Source organism: Pan troglodytes, chromosome 9, assembly GCF_028858775.2.
Source record: "Pan troglodytes isolate AG18354 chromosome 9, NHGRI_mPanTro3-v2.0_pri, whole genome shotgun sequence".
NCBI classification, from domain to species: domain Eukaryota; kingdom Metazoa; phylum Chordata; class Mammalia; order Primates; family Hominidae; genus Pan; species Pan troglodytes.
The window spans coordinates 9,181,893-9,193,435 of NC_072407.2; the positions used below are offsets into that span (position 1 = coordinate 9,181,893).

An 11,543-nucleotide genomic window follows, 5' to 3' on the forward strand; every position below is an offset into this window, starting at 1 on the left:
ATACATTTTCAGGGGATACAATTCAACTGATAATAATGACTAGACCCAAAATATTAATCATGGTTGAGGGCAAAGCACTTTTTAGTCATACAAAGTTTTGAAACTATACTTCCCATTTATCATACTTTGGGAACTTACTTAAAGATTTGTTCCAGAAAAATTGCAAGGCTATCTGTAAAATAGGAAGATAGGAGGTTTGAGGAACAGGGGCTCCAAAACCAAAGAGAAATAAAAGATATTCTCAGCAAGACACCTAAGTGCAACCATTTCAGAGCAGAACTACAGAACTAGTGCCACTGTGAGGGATGTGTCCAAGAAAAAAAATTAAATCTGTGTCTGTTGGGATACTTTATATTACATATTTTTGAAAAGATAATATAGACCTTCAAAGGAAATTTATTGGCTCTCACAGCGTTAAAGATGTTGGTTCGATTTTATATAAGAGTTGTTTGTATAACTAAACCATGTAATGAGGGTCAATTTTGTTTTAATATTTGGTGTTAAAATTCTGTATCTCATCTTGCTCTTAAGGTTAGTTCCCCACTTGTATCCAACATATTTTAGCAGCTCTCAACTTCAGATGCTTCCTCATTCACTCAGAGAAAAAAAATGCACCTCTGAGTAAATGTCTTAAGATTAATTTTGATTAGATGTGAAGACCTGATTGGACCTTAGAGAATATATCATTGTATATATACAGAAATGCAAAAATTGTAAATTTGGAGGAGATAACATTAACGAAATGTTGGTATGGAATAATGGAGAAGACAGACAAGGCCAGATAAAGAATATTACTGCACATGCTTTTAATTTCATGCTTTATTTGCTTAAGTAGTGCTGTCTTAAGGAGGTTCTCAGAAACCTCAACTGTGTAATAAAGAGATATAATTTTTCACTCCAGATAACCACATTCTAATAAGAACTACACACACAAACACACACACACATATATATATATATTCGAGTCTAAGATTAGAGAGAACATGTTTCACATCATTAGAGTTAAGAAGAAAAATGGCTACATAATTGGTAGTATAAATTTCCTCAATTTGTTTTGCAATAATCACTTATATGAAGTTTTCAAGAGCTAAAATATAACTAAATTTTATTTAGTTATATTTTATTTAAGAGCTAAAATATTTAGAGCTAAAATATAAATTAATAAAATAATAGTTTAAAAAATGACTATAACTGGTGATTTACTGTGTACAAGACAAAGTTCTAAATGCCTCAGAAAAATTTGTATCTCAAATCTACCCAACGAAGGAAATTCTATTATTATTCCCATTTATAGATAAGGAAATTGAGATGTAGAAATGATACACAAGTCATTCAAAATTTTACTGCTAGTTTGTGACAAAGTCAGTATTTGTACACCAGCAGTCAGATTCCAGGATTGAAATTTTAGGTATTTATTAGTAGGAGTTTTAAAAGTTGTATATGTAAAATTTTGGTGGTGTTGGTTTTGAGAATTCATGTATAGAAAACACAACGGACAAAAGATCATGACTTTGTGTTTTTATGCTAATTAGAGAAATTCAAGTCAGTTATATTTGGTCTGAAAAAACTATCAGTGAAGAGAAATAGTTTAAGTTAGAAAGCCTACTGTGGTAGTTAAAATGTTGGACATGAATTTAGCCAGTTTATTCTGTATGAAAAAGGCCTACAGAATTGGGCTACACATTCACAATTAGGTAGAGATACAATTATCTGTTTTTACATATATCAAGGATAAATGACAGTGAGAGTGTGCTTTAGTCCCACTTGTTGAAATTGTATTACCTACACTTTAGCTTGCTTCTGCCTTCCTTGAGCTTTTCTGTGTTTCTAGAGCAGCACCCAGGAGTTGGTGAGCAGTCTCTGAGGACTCATTTGCAGAGCTCTGTATAAAGTAGAGACTAAAATTAGATGTATTCTTATAATATCCCTGAGGTTCTAGAAACCTAATATTAGCACACCTTCCAAGTGCTACTCAGAAAAGGGACTAAGTACTGTGCTGCCCAATGTTATGTGTAGGTGTTGATTCCTATGGAAGAATGAGGTGAATCAGCTGCTGATTTCTGGTGAGCAGGTGTGGCAGTGCATGGAGAGATATAGGAGCAGTGCACACTGAGAACTGGGCCATGTGGCTGACCTGCACCAGGCAGGGAAAAAAAGTTATATATTGTTTTAACATGTAATGTATAAAATTATAATATATGAACATATTATGTATGCATTAAATAATAGATGCCCAAAATATGTATAAATTATGTTTTAAATTTTAAAAATTATGTGTGAAATCTCTCATGAATATCCAAGTTAAAATGTCATCCTACCAATTGCATTAGGTTAAATCAGTTTCTATGGTAGTAGGAAGAAATAAGGGTAGTGGAGACCTACTTTTGAGAGTGGGTACCTAGATTTAATCCTTAAGTCTATAGCCTGGGTGCTGTCATTATCTTTCTGCTGAGCAATTATATTTTAATTGTCCAGAATATCAATGTTTTTATACAATACAATAAGAGTCAGTGTACTTTGCAGCACTTGTTCTCTCTCTGTTGGAATAATCTCAAAAGGATGAAGAGTTTACTCTTCAATTCCGTGCTGAAACACAGAGCTAGAAATTGATGCTAGCAACTGCTATGCTAGCTGCTGCTATGCTAGCGGCTATGCTATGCTAGCAACTGCTTCATCTGATCTTTCTCTTTCTCTCTCTCTTTCCCCTTTGTTTTTCCCCCAAAAGAAGGAGCTTCACCTCAAAAAAGTTATTTTTGACTTGATATATTTAGTGTATTAAAAAATGATAATTAAAAAATGATTAGAAAGTGAAACTATGCCAAAGATGAAAGTACAGATCTTTTAACTTTATTTTGAATTACAACTGCTGTACCAAGGACCCCAGGGCAAGCCTCCTTAACTCATTTTGAGTGACTTGGTTTATTTGCAGCATTTTAAAGGTATTACTTAACTATTTTTCTTCATTCCTTTTAGACTATTGCAAAAGTTGATCGTTTTTCAGTTGACACAATGCTATCCAAGAGAACTACAAAAAAAAAAAAAAACCCAAACTTCTCTATCACAAATACTATCTGAGACTGTCCGTGTTGTCTTCTACCCACATATCCAGTGTCTTGAACTGGTAGAAGGAGTGACAAATAAGTATTGGCTCCATAGTAGAGGAAAAATTAACAAAGGTAAAATTAACAGGTGCTCTAAGAATACCTGGTGTGGGGTAGATAATAAACAGAGTGTGAAAATGGCATTACACAGCCTTCTTATCCTTTTCCCACTTGAAAATCCTAAGCCTGGAGGTCATAAACAATTGCTATTTCTACTTCTGGCCAGGCATCACAGGAACCAGTACTTTTCTGAGAAATCGATGTTTCTTATAGTCTGCTTCAGTATCTGAGAGGCTACTGGGCTTGGGTCAGAGTTTTTACATATGTATCTCAAGGCCAGTCAATTAAAGAATTTAGGTTTTTATTGTGAAAGTGCCTATGTACATGAGGTCTTATGATTTACATTCTTATGAATCACCTAATGACACTTTGAGGGTCTGTGTGTTGTATTCACATGGCCCCATGTGCTGTTTTGATATTTCCAATGTTACTCAACAGAGGGTGAATTCCCAGAGTAAAATAATGTACTACTTGCTTTCAAAGTGAGTGGAAAGTATTAATTATTAGAAATCCTCAATAAGGTTGTTGCAAATCTCTATATATAGAATTAGAACCCAATCAACAGGCAGAATGAAAATTCTGAATTTCACCATGCCCTGGTCTGTATAAATGGCTAAGGCAATGACTCAGTACAGGAGTTTCTGAACCCACCTGCTTGCATAGTAAATGTGAATTCAATTCCGTGCTGAAACACAGGGCTAGAAATTGATGCTAGCAACTGCTGTGCTAGCTGCTGCTATGCTAGCTGCTATGCTATGCTAGCAACTGCTTCATCTGATCTTTCTCTTTCTCTCTCTCTTTCCCCCAAAAGAAGAAGGAGCTTCACCTTTTCAGAACAATGCACTGCAGGATGGCATACCATGGCAACAGGGGCACTTTTCACCCAGCCACATTTTTTCTCATTGGAATCCCAGGTCTGGAAGACGTCCATATGTGAATCTCCCTGCATTTCTGCTCTGTTTACCTTTTGGCTTTGCTGGGAAATGCTACCATTCTGCTAGTCATCAAGGCAGAACAGACCCTCCGGGAGCCCATGTTCTACTTGCTGGCCATCCTTTCCACAATTGATTTGGCCCTTTCTACAACCTCTGTGCCTCGTACGCTGGGTATCTTCTGGTTTGATGCTCATGAGATTAACTTTGGAGCTTGTGTGGCCCAGATGTTTCTGATCCATGCCTTCACTGGCATGGAGGCTGAGGTCCTGGTGGCCATGGCCTTTGACCGTTACGTGGCCATCTGCAATCCACTTCACTACACAAACATCTTGACATCCCGGGTGCTGGTGGGCATCACTATGTGCATTGTAATTCGTCCAGTTCTGTTTACACTCCCGATAATCTATCTCATCTACCGTTTACCATTTTGTCAGGCTCATATAATAGCCCATTCGTACTGTGAGCACATGGGCATTGCAAAATTGTCCTGTGGAAACATCCGTGTCAATGCTATCTATGGGCTCTTTGTGGTCTCCCTCTTTCTCCTGAACCTGGTCCTTATTGTTATCTCATATGTTTACATTCTCTGTGCTGTCTTCCGCCTCCCATCACATGATGCTTGGCTAAAAGCCCTAAGCACATGTGGCTCTCATGTTGGGGTCATCTGTGTTTTCTATATCCCGTCGGTCTTCTCTTTCCTTACTCATCGATTTGGACACAACATTCCACATTACATTCACATTCTTGTTGCTACTCTCTATTTGGTTATCCCACCCTCTCTCAACCCCATCATTTGTGGGGTGAGGACCAAATGGAAACGAGAGCGAGTGCTCTATGTACTTACTGAAAAATAAGATTCTGACCATGTTCTTTTACTAAGGGCTTTGATCTCCCCTATGAAGACTGATACGTTCTTGCTTTAAGGAATATCTCCTAATCCTTACCTTATTCCTGTCAATTTGCAGTACAAGTTGGTTTGTTCCTGGATGCTGACTAATGGATTTTAACAGTGGCAGAAACTTCCATGGTATCTCAAGTTCAAAGACTGACAAATATTCTGGGAAGGATATCCTGGGAAAGTGCTGTGTCACCTCGCCTGCATAACTTCATGCAGAACCTTTGTTTGCAGCAGGCTGCTTCTCTTATGGGGAAAGAAGATATTATACTGAGTCTTTTATGATCAGTGATTACAAATATGTGGCACTGGAAATTTAACCCTGTAAACTATGTCATTCATTTTCTTTTCTTCCTTTTTTCTTTCTTTCTTTTTTCCTTCCTTCCTTCCTGTATTTGATTACTAATTTAATTTACATTCATATTGTATTTGTTTTATATTTTGAATAATTATAAATGCATGGGATAAATCAAGAAACAAAACTAACACAAATGTCTGCCCTGCGGAGCTTGCCTTCTGCTACATCTGGCCCTGTGGAGCTTGCATTCTGTTATGCTCTTATAAAGCCAAGTCCATGGGCTCAAAAAAATCATTGCCAAATCTGTAGCTTCAAGTGGAATCATCTGCCAAATGTGTAAGTTTCTGTGCAATCATAGCCAAAACAAACATATAATTTTAAAACTTTTACTCACTGATACCAACAGTAATTTAGCACTGATGTACCCTTTGCTTTTAGGCTTATAGCATAGTCACAAGTGTAGTTTTTAAAATCTAGTAATGTGTAACATTTCTATGTGATATATGCTGGCCTTTGCCTATCACTTTACCGAGTTGTGTTTTTTTCCATCTACATTTGATTCTAAAATACTCTATCCTAAAATTCAAGGTTTCTCATCTTAGGTCTATGATTTATTTCTAGATCCCCTGACTTTAATGTAGAAGCTGCAGATTAACTTATGCATAGCTACTTTTCACATGAGACAGAGGGCTTTCAATTGATTTAAAAATGAAGCGTCTTAAGACCAGCAATAGAGATTTGCATCATCAAATTAGTAACGTTGTTTTATATTTCTAATGACTTTAATTATTTTATCTTTTAGACTGTTAAAAAGAAACTAGTTCTAAAATATAAAAATGTATTTTTTCCTGCAAACCAGAATTAACAATTTTTAACACTGCACTTATCTCACAGATAACGCTTAATAAAATATATGCAACATGAAAGTTCATATTACCTTTATCACCACTCCAACACAGTTTCCCTCCTGATTTTAGAGGCAGTCTGGCATGTGTTTTTCTGATATCACAGCACACATTTTCGTTTTATAACAAATCATAGCATGTCTATTGGATCACTCGTTATTATTTTATATAGGTTAAAATACTTTATGTTTTGTTTTGTAACATTGATGTCATTAATGTGTTCCTGTGTTTATGGACATTTGAGTTATCATTATTTCCAATTAGAAAATACGGTGCACATCTTTGTGGCATATTTTACATTTTTATAGTAATTCATTGAGGCTTTGTACTTTGAAGTAGAATTATTAAGCAACAGAATTTTAATGAATCAGAACATATTTCTGCTTCTTGATCTTTATTTTTGATTAAGTACTTCGAATATCAGAATTTGTCGTGCTTTGTTTTTGTTTTTTGGTTTTTGTTTTTTTGACTGGGTATCGCTATGTTGCTGGGGATTGAATTTTTGGGCTCACACAGTCTTCCTACCTCTGCTTCCGTTGCAGTTAGGACTACAGGTACATGCCACCGTACCTGGCTACATTTCACATATTTTGATTTTTTTCTCACTTTTATGTTTTCCATTATTTCATTTAGTTCTTGTTTTCAAAAATCCCATTTCTCACTGATGTTTGACAGGTGCATATGCTATATTTCTTCTTCTACTAAATATTATTAAAATTTTTAACTTTCCTAGTTTCATTTTCTGTTTTCTAATAAAACTAATTTGTCCAGCTGGGGTAACATAGCAAGACCTTGTTTCTGAAAATAAATAAATAAATAAAGCCTGGCACGGTGGCACAAACCTGTAGAGTCCCTCTTTCTAAAAATTAGATATCTAAAGAAAGTAATTTGTAACTAGCATACTTTGAACAAACAAAAATATTAGTCCCCCTTAGGTTTTCTGTTTTTCTTGTACATGTATTTCTTTCATGTTGTGATTATCTGCAATCTTGTTTCCAGTTTTTTAAAATAATATTCAATAACCATTTTTATTTGATGATATATATTATTAACAATTTATTTCTACAACAACTCTTCATGAATATATTCTTGCTTACCAATTCTTAGGAGAAACATCTCTTGCATTTTTGACCCAAGCCATATTACCAGCCACAATATACCCCTGCTTTGGTAATAATTCTAATTTTATGTCTAAGTATGTTCTAATTTGCCCTCATATTTAAATGATAGATCAAAAATTTATAAAATTCTGAATAAAATTCTGTTCTATCATCTTTCTTAATTCATCATTCAGTTGTTTATTTTTGGCATCAATACTCTTAATGAAACATATGATACTGATCATTTTCTCACTGTTTTAAAAGAACTTTTCCCCTCATTCTTTGGAAAGCATGTTTATTTTTCATATTCTAAAATTTTAATACATTGAATCTCGATTTATAATTTTTAGAGTCATGTTTAGTATATAATACGTCCTTACATTCTGAGATTTTATGTCTCTATTACCTCTAGAAACTTTTCAGACTTTATATCTTTAGATATTTTCTTCTCAATTTTCTTTCCATATTCTTTGGTAAGTCTTTTTAAATAAAGATAAAGTAGAAACTCCTTATTTTTCTTCCATGTATTCTAACTTTTTTTCTTTCCTTCTATCACTTGATCTAGTTTACTTTGATCCTGAAATTCATACATAGATACTTAAAATTAACAATTTTGATTTTCAGTATTTTGTTGTATATGTTATGATTGTTCCACCGTCTCGCTCCCTCTTCTCAGGCTTCCTTATTCCCTGAGACACAACAATATCAAAATTTGGCCAATTAATAACCTTACAATGGCCTCTAGGTGTTCAAGGGAGAGGATGAGTCACACATCTATGACTTTAAATTAAAAGCTAGAAATGATTAAGCTTAGTGAGAAAGTCATGTTGAGAGGTGAGGATGGCTGATAGTTAGGCCTTTTGTGCCAAAAGGTTAGCCAAGTTGTGGATGCAAAGGAAAATACTCTGAAAGAAATTACATGTGCTACTCCAGTGAACATATCAACAATAAAAAGGCAAAACAACTTTATTGATGATATGGAAAAAGTCTTAGTGGTCTGTATAGAAAATCAAACCAGTCAAACTATTCCTTTAAGTCAAAGTCTAATCCAGAGCTAGGGTCTACTTCTGTTTAATTCTATCAAGAACGAGAGAAGTGAGGAAGATGCAGAAGAAAAGTTTGAAGTTAGCAAAGGTTAGTTTATGGAGTTTAAAGACAAAATGCTGTTTCCATAATATAAAAGGACAAGGTGAAGTAGCAAATGCTGATGTGGAAGCTGTTTGAACTTATCCAGAAGACCTATTATAGCCAAGACAATTGATGAAGTGACTACCCTGAATAACAGATATTCAAGGTCGACAAGACAACCTTATATCGGAATAAGATGCCACCTAGCACTTTCATAGGTAGAGAAAAGTACATGCCTGGCTTCTAAGCTTCAATAGACAGGCTTACTCTCTTGCTGCTACTAATGCAATTGGTGACTTTAAGTTGAAGCCATTGCTCATTTTATCATTCTAAAAAGTTCAGGGCTCTTAAGAATTATGTTAAATCTACTCTGCCTGTGCTCTGTAAGTGGAACAACAAAGCCTGGATGATAGTACATCTGTTTATAGCATAGTTTACTAAATTTTTTATTTTGTTTTGTTTTTGAGACGGAATCTCGCTCTGTCTTCCAGGCTGGAGTACAGTGGCCGGATCTCGGCTCACTGCAACCTCTGCCTCCTGGGTTCAAGCAATTATCCTGCCTCAGGCTCCCGAGTATCTGGGATTACAGGTGTGCACAATCATGCCCGGCTAATTTTTTTTTTTTTTTTTTTTTGTATTTTTAGTAGAGATGGGGTTTCACCATGTTGGCCAGGATGGTCTCGATCTCTTGACCTTGTGATCCACCTGCCTTGGCCTGGCAGGGATTACAGGCATGATCCACCACGCCCGGCCATTTACTGAATATTTTAAGCACACTGAGCACACTTACTGCTCAGTAAAAAAATATTCATTTCAAAATACTACTCATTGACAATGCACCTAATCACCCAAGAATTCTGATTGAGACAAATGTGATTCATCTTGTTTCCATGTCTGCTAACACAACATGCATTCTGCAGCCCATAGGTCAATAAGTAATTTTTACTTTCAAGTCTTAATGTATAAGAAATATTTCATAAGCTTACAATTGAAGTAGATAATGATTCTTCTGATGGATCTGGGTGGAATAAATTGAAAACCTTCTGGAAAGGATTCACCATTGGAGATAACATTAAGAGCATTTATGATTCATGGAGGAGATCCAAACATCAACATTAACAGGAGTTTGGAAGAAGCCCATTCCAACCTCATGGATAACGTTGAGGGGTTCAAGACTTCAGTGGAGGAAGTAGCTGCAGATATGGTGGAAATAGCAAGAGAAATGGAATTAGAAGTGAAACCTGAAGATGGAACTGAATGCTGCAATCTCACGACAAAAGGTTAATGGATGAGGAGTTGCTATTTATGGATGAGCAAAGAAAGCGATTTGTTGAAATGATAAATAATTTAGAGTATTATATAATATAAAGTGAGTAGATGAGGCAGCAGCAGGGTTTGAGAGAAATGACTAATTCTGAAAGATGCTCTGCTAGGGGTAAAGTGGTACAAAATAGAATTACATGGTACAGAAAAGCCTTTCATGAAAGCAAGAGTCTATTGATTTGACAAGCTTCACTGTTGTTTTATTTTACGAAATTGCCACAGCCACTCCAACTGTCAACAACTACCACCCTGAGCAGTCAGCAGCCATCAGATGATCATTAGCATTTTCTTCAAAGTACTTTTTAATTAATGTATGTTTATTGCATTTTTATACATAATGCAATTGCACACTTAATAGACTATAGTATAGTGTCAACATAACTTTTATATGCATTGGTGTCATAGTCTGTGTTCCTGATAATAGAATACCTGAAAATGGGTAATTTATAAATAATATAATTTATTTCTTGTGGTTATGGAGGTTGAGATGTCTGAGGTTGAGGGCCCCCATTTGGTGAGATACTTCTTGCTGGTGGGGACTCTGCAGGGTCTCAAGGAAGTGTGGGGCATCATATGGTGAGGGGGGCTAATGTGCTAGCTCATGTCTCTCTTAGTTCCATTCCCATTAATCTCTTAATCCATTAATCCATAAGTAGATTAATTCATTCACGAGGGCAGAACTCTCATGACCCAATTATCTCTGAAAGGCCCCAGCTTTCAATACTGCCACATTGGAGGTTAAGTTTCAACATGAGTTTCAGAGACTCAGACATTCAAACTATAGCAAGCAGGAAACCAAAATATTCGTGTGATTCACTTTATTGTGACATTCACTTCATTGCGGTGGTATGGAACTGAAGCTGCAATATGTCTGAGGTATGCCTGTATTTGAATTCGTAAGATTTCAAAAGTTTAAATTTAAAGTTTGTGTGATATAATAAAAAAGACTAAAGAGTAAGATGACAAATTTAACTTTATGTTTTTAAGTCTGTGCTTTACATCTTAAACTTGATTGTATCTTCAGTATTGTTTAAGATATCTTCTCAAGCATGAAGTAAAAAGATAGTAATTCTCCCATTTAATATAATGTTATTTTAGTGAGAATGAGAAATATATATATACATTTGACTGAAAAACGAGGGATAAAATGTTAGAATAAATGAGAACTTTCACACCAAATGTATAGACTTAGTGGCATGAGAGTTTTCTCCATATGGTTTTCATAGATCAAATGTCTAAGAAGAAGGTGTTGTTACGAGCTGAGTTATGTGATAACAAAAACTAACATTTTAAAATCATTTAAAGCATTTTAAAAACATTTAAAATCATTTAAGCATGCTAAGTATTGTTTTTAAGTGTATTATATTAACAACTTAAATTATTCCTCAAAAATATTATAAGCTGTGGGTACTATTATCATTCTTAATTTTTCAATTGAGGAAACTGAGACAAAGAGATAATAAGAAAGTCATTCAAATTGACACAGATAGTATACATGAGAAATTCAGTATTTGATCTGAAGCAAACTCATTTCATGAGTAGATATTTTTACTAATTATCTCTATGACCTCTGTGATATAAGTATGAAAAATTGGCAAGTGGGGGAATATAGAGAAACAATCATGGACAGAGGGCAGTGTGACCAAAGGCTCAAGGATCTTAATCCATAGACTAAACATTTAATAAACTCAGAACATATGATGATTGAAATGAATACGAGAGCTAAGATTGAACGTGGAGTCTGCAATGCCAGGTTATTAGGCTTTAACTTAGGTAGTTAATATGGATCAAGGACTAT

At 35.0% G+C, this 11,543-nt stretch overlaps 1 pseudogene; it reads left to right on the forward strand.

The window, feature by feature from the left end:
* Nucleotides 1-4,011: 4,011 nt before the first annotated feature.
* Nucleotides 4,012-4,950, forward strand: LOC466363 (olfactory receptor 52J3-like; annotated as a pseudogene).
* Nucleotides 4,951-11,543: the final 6,593 nt, after the last annotated feature.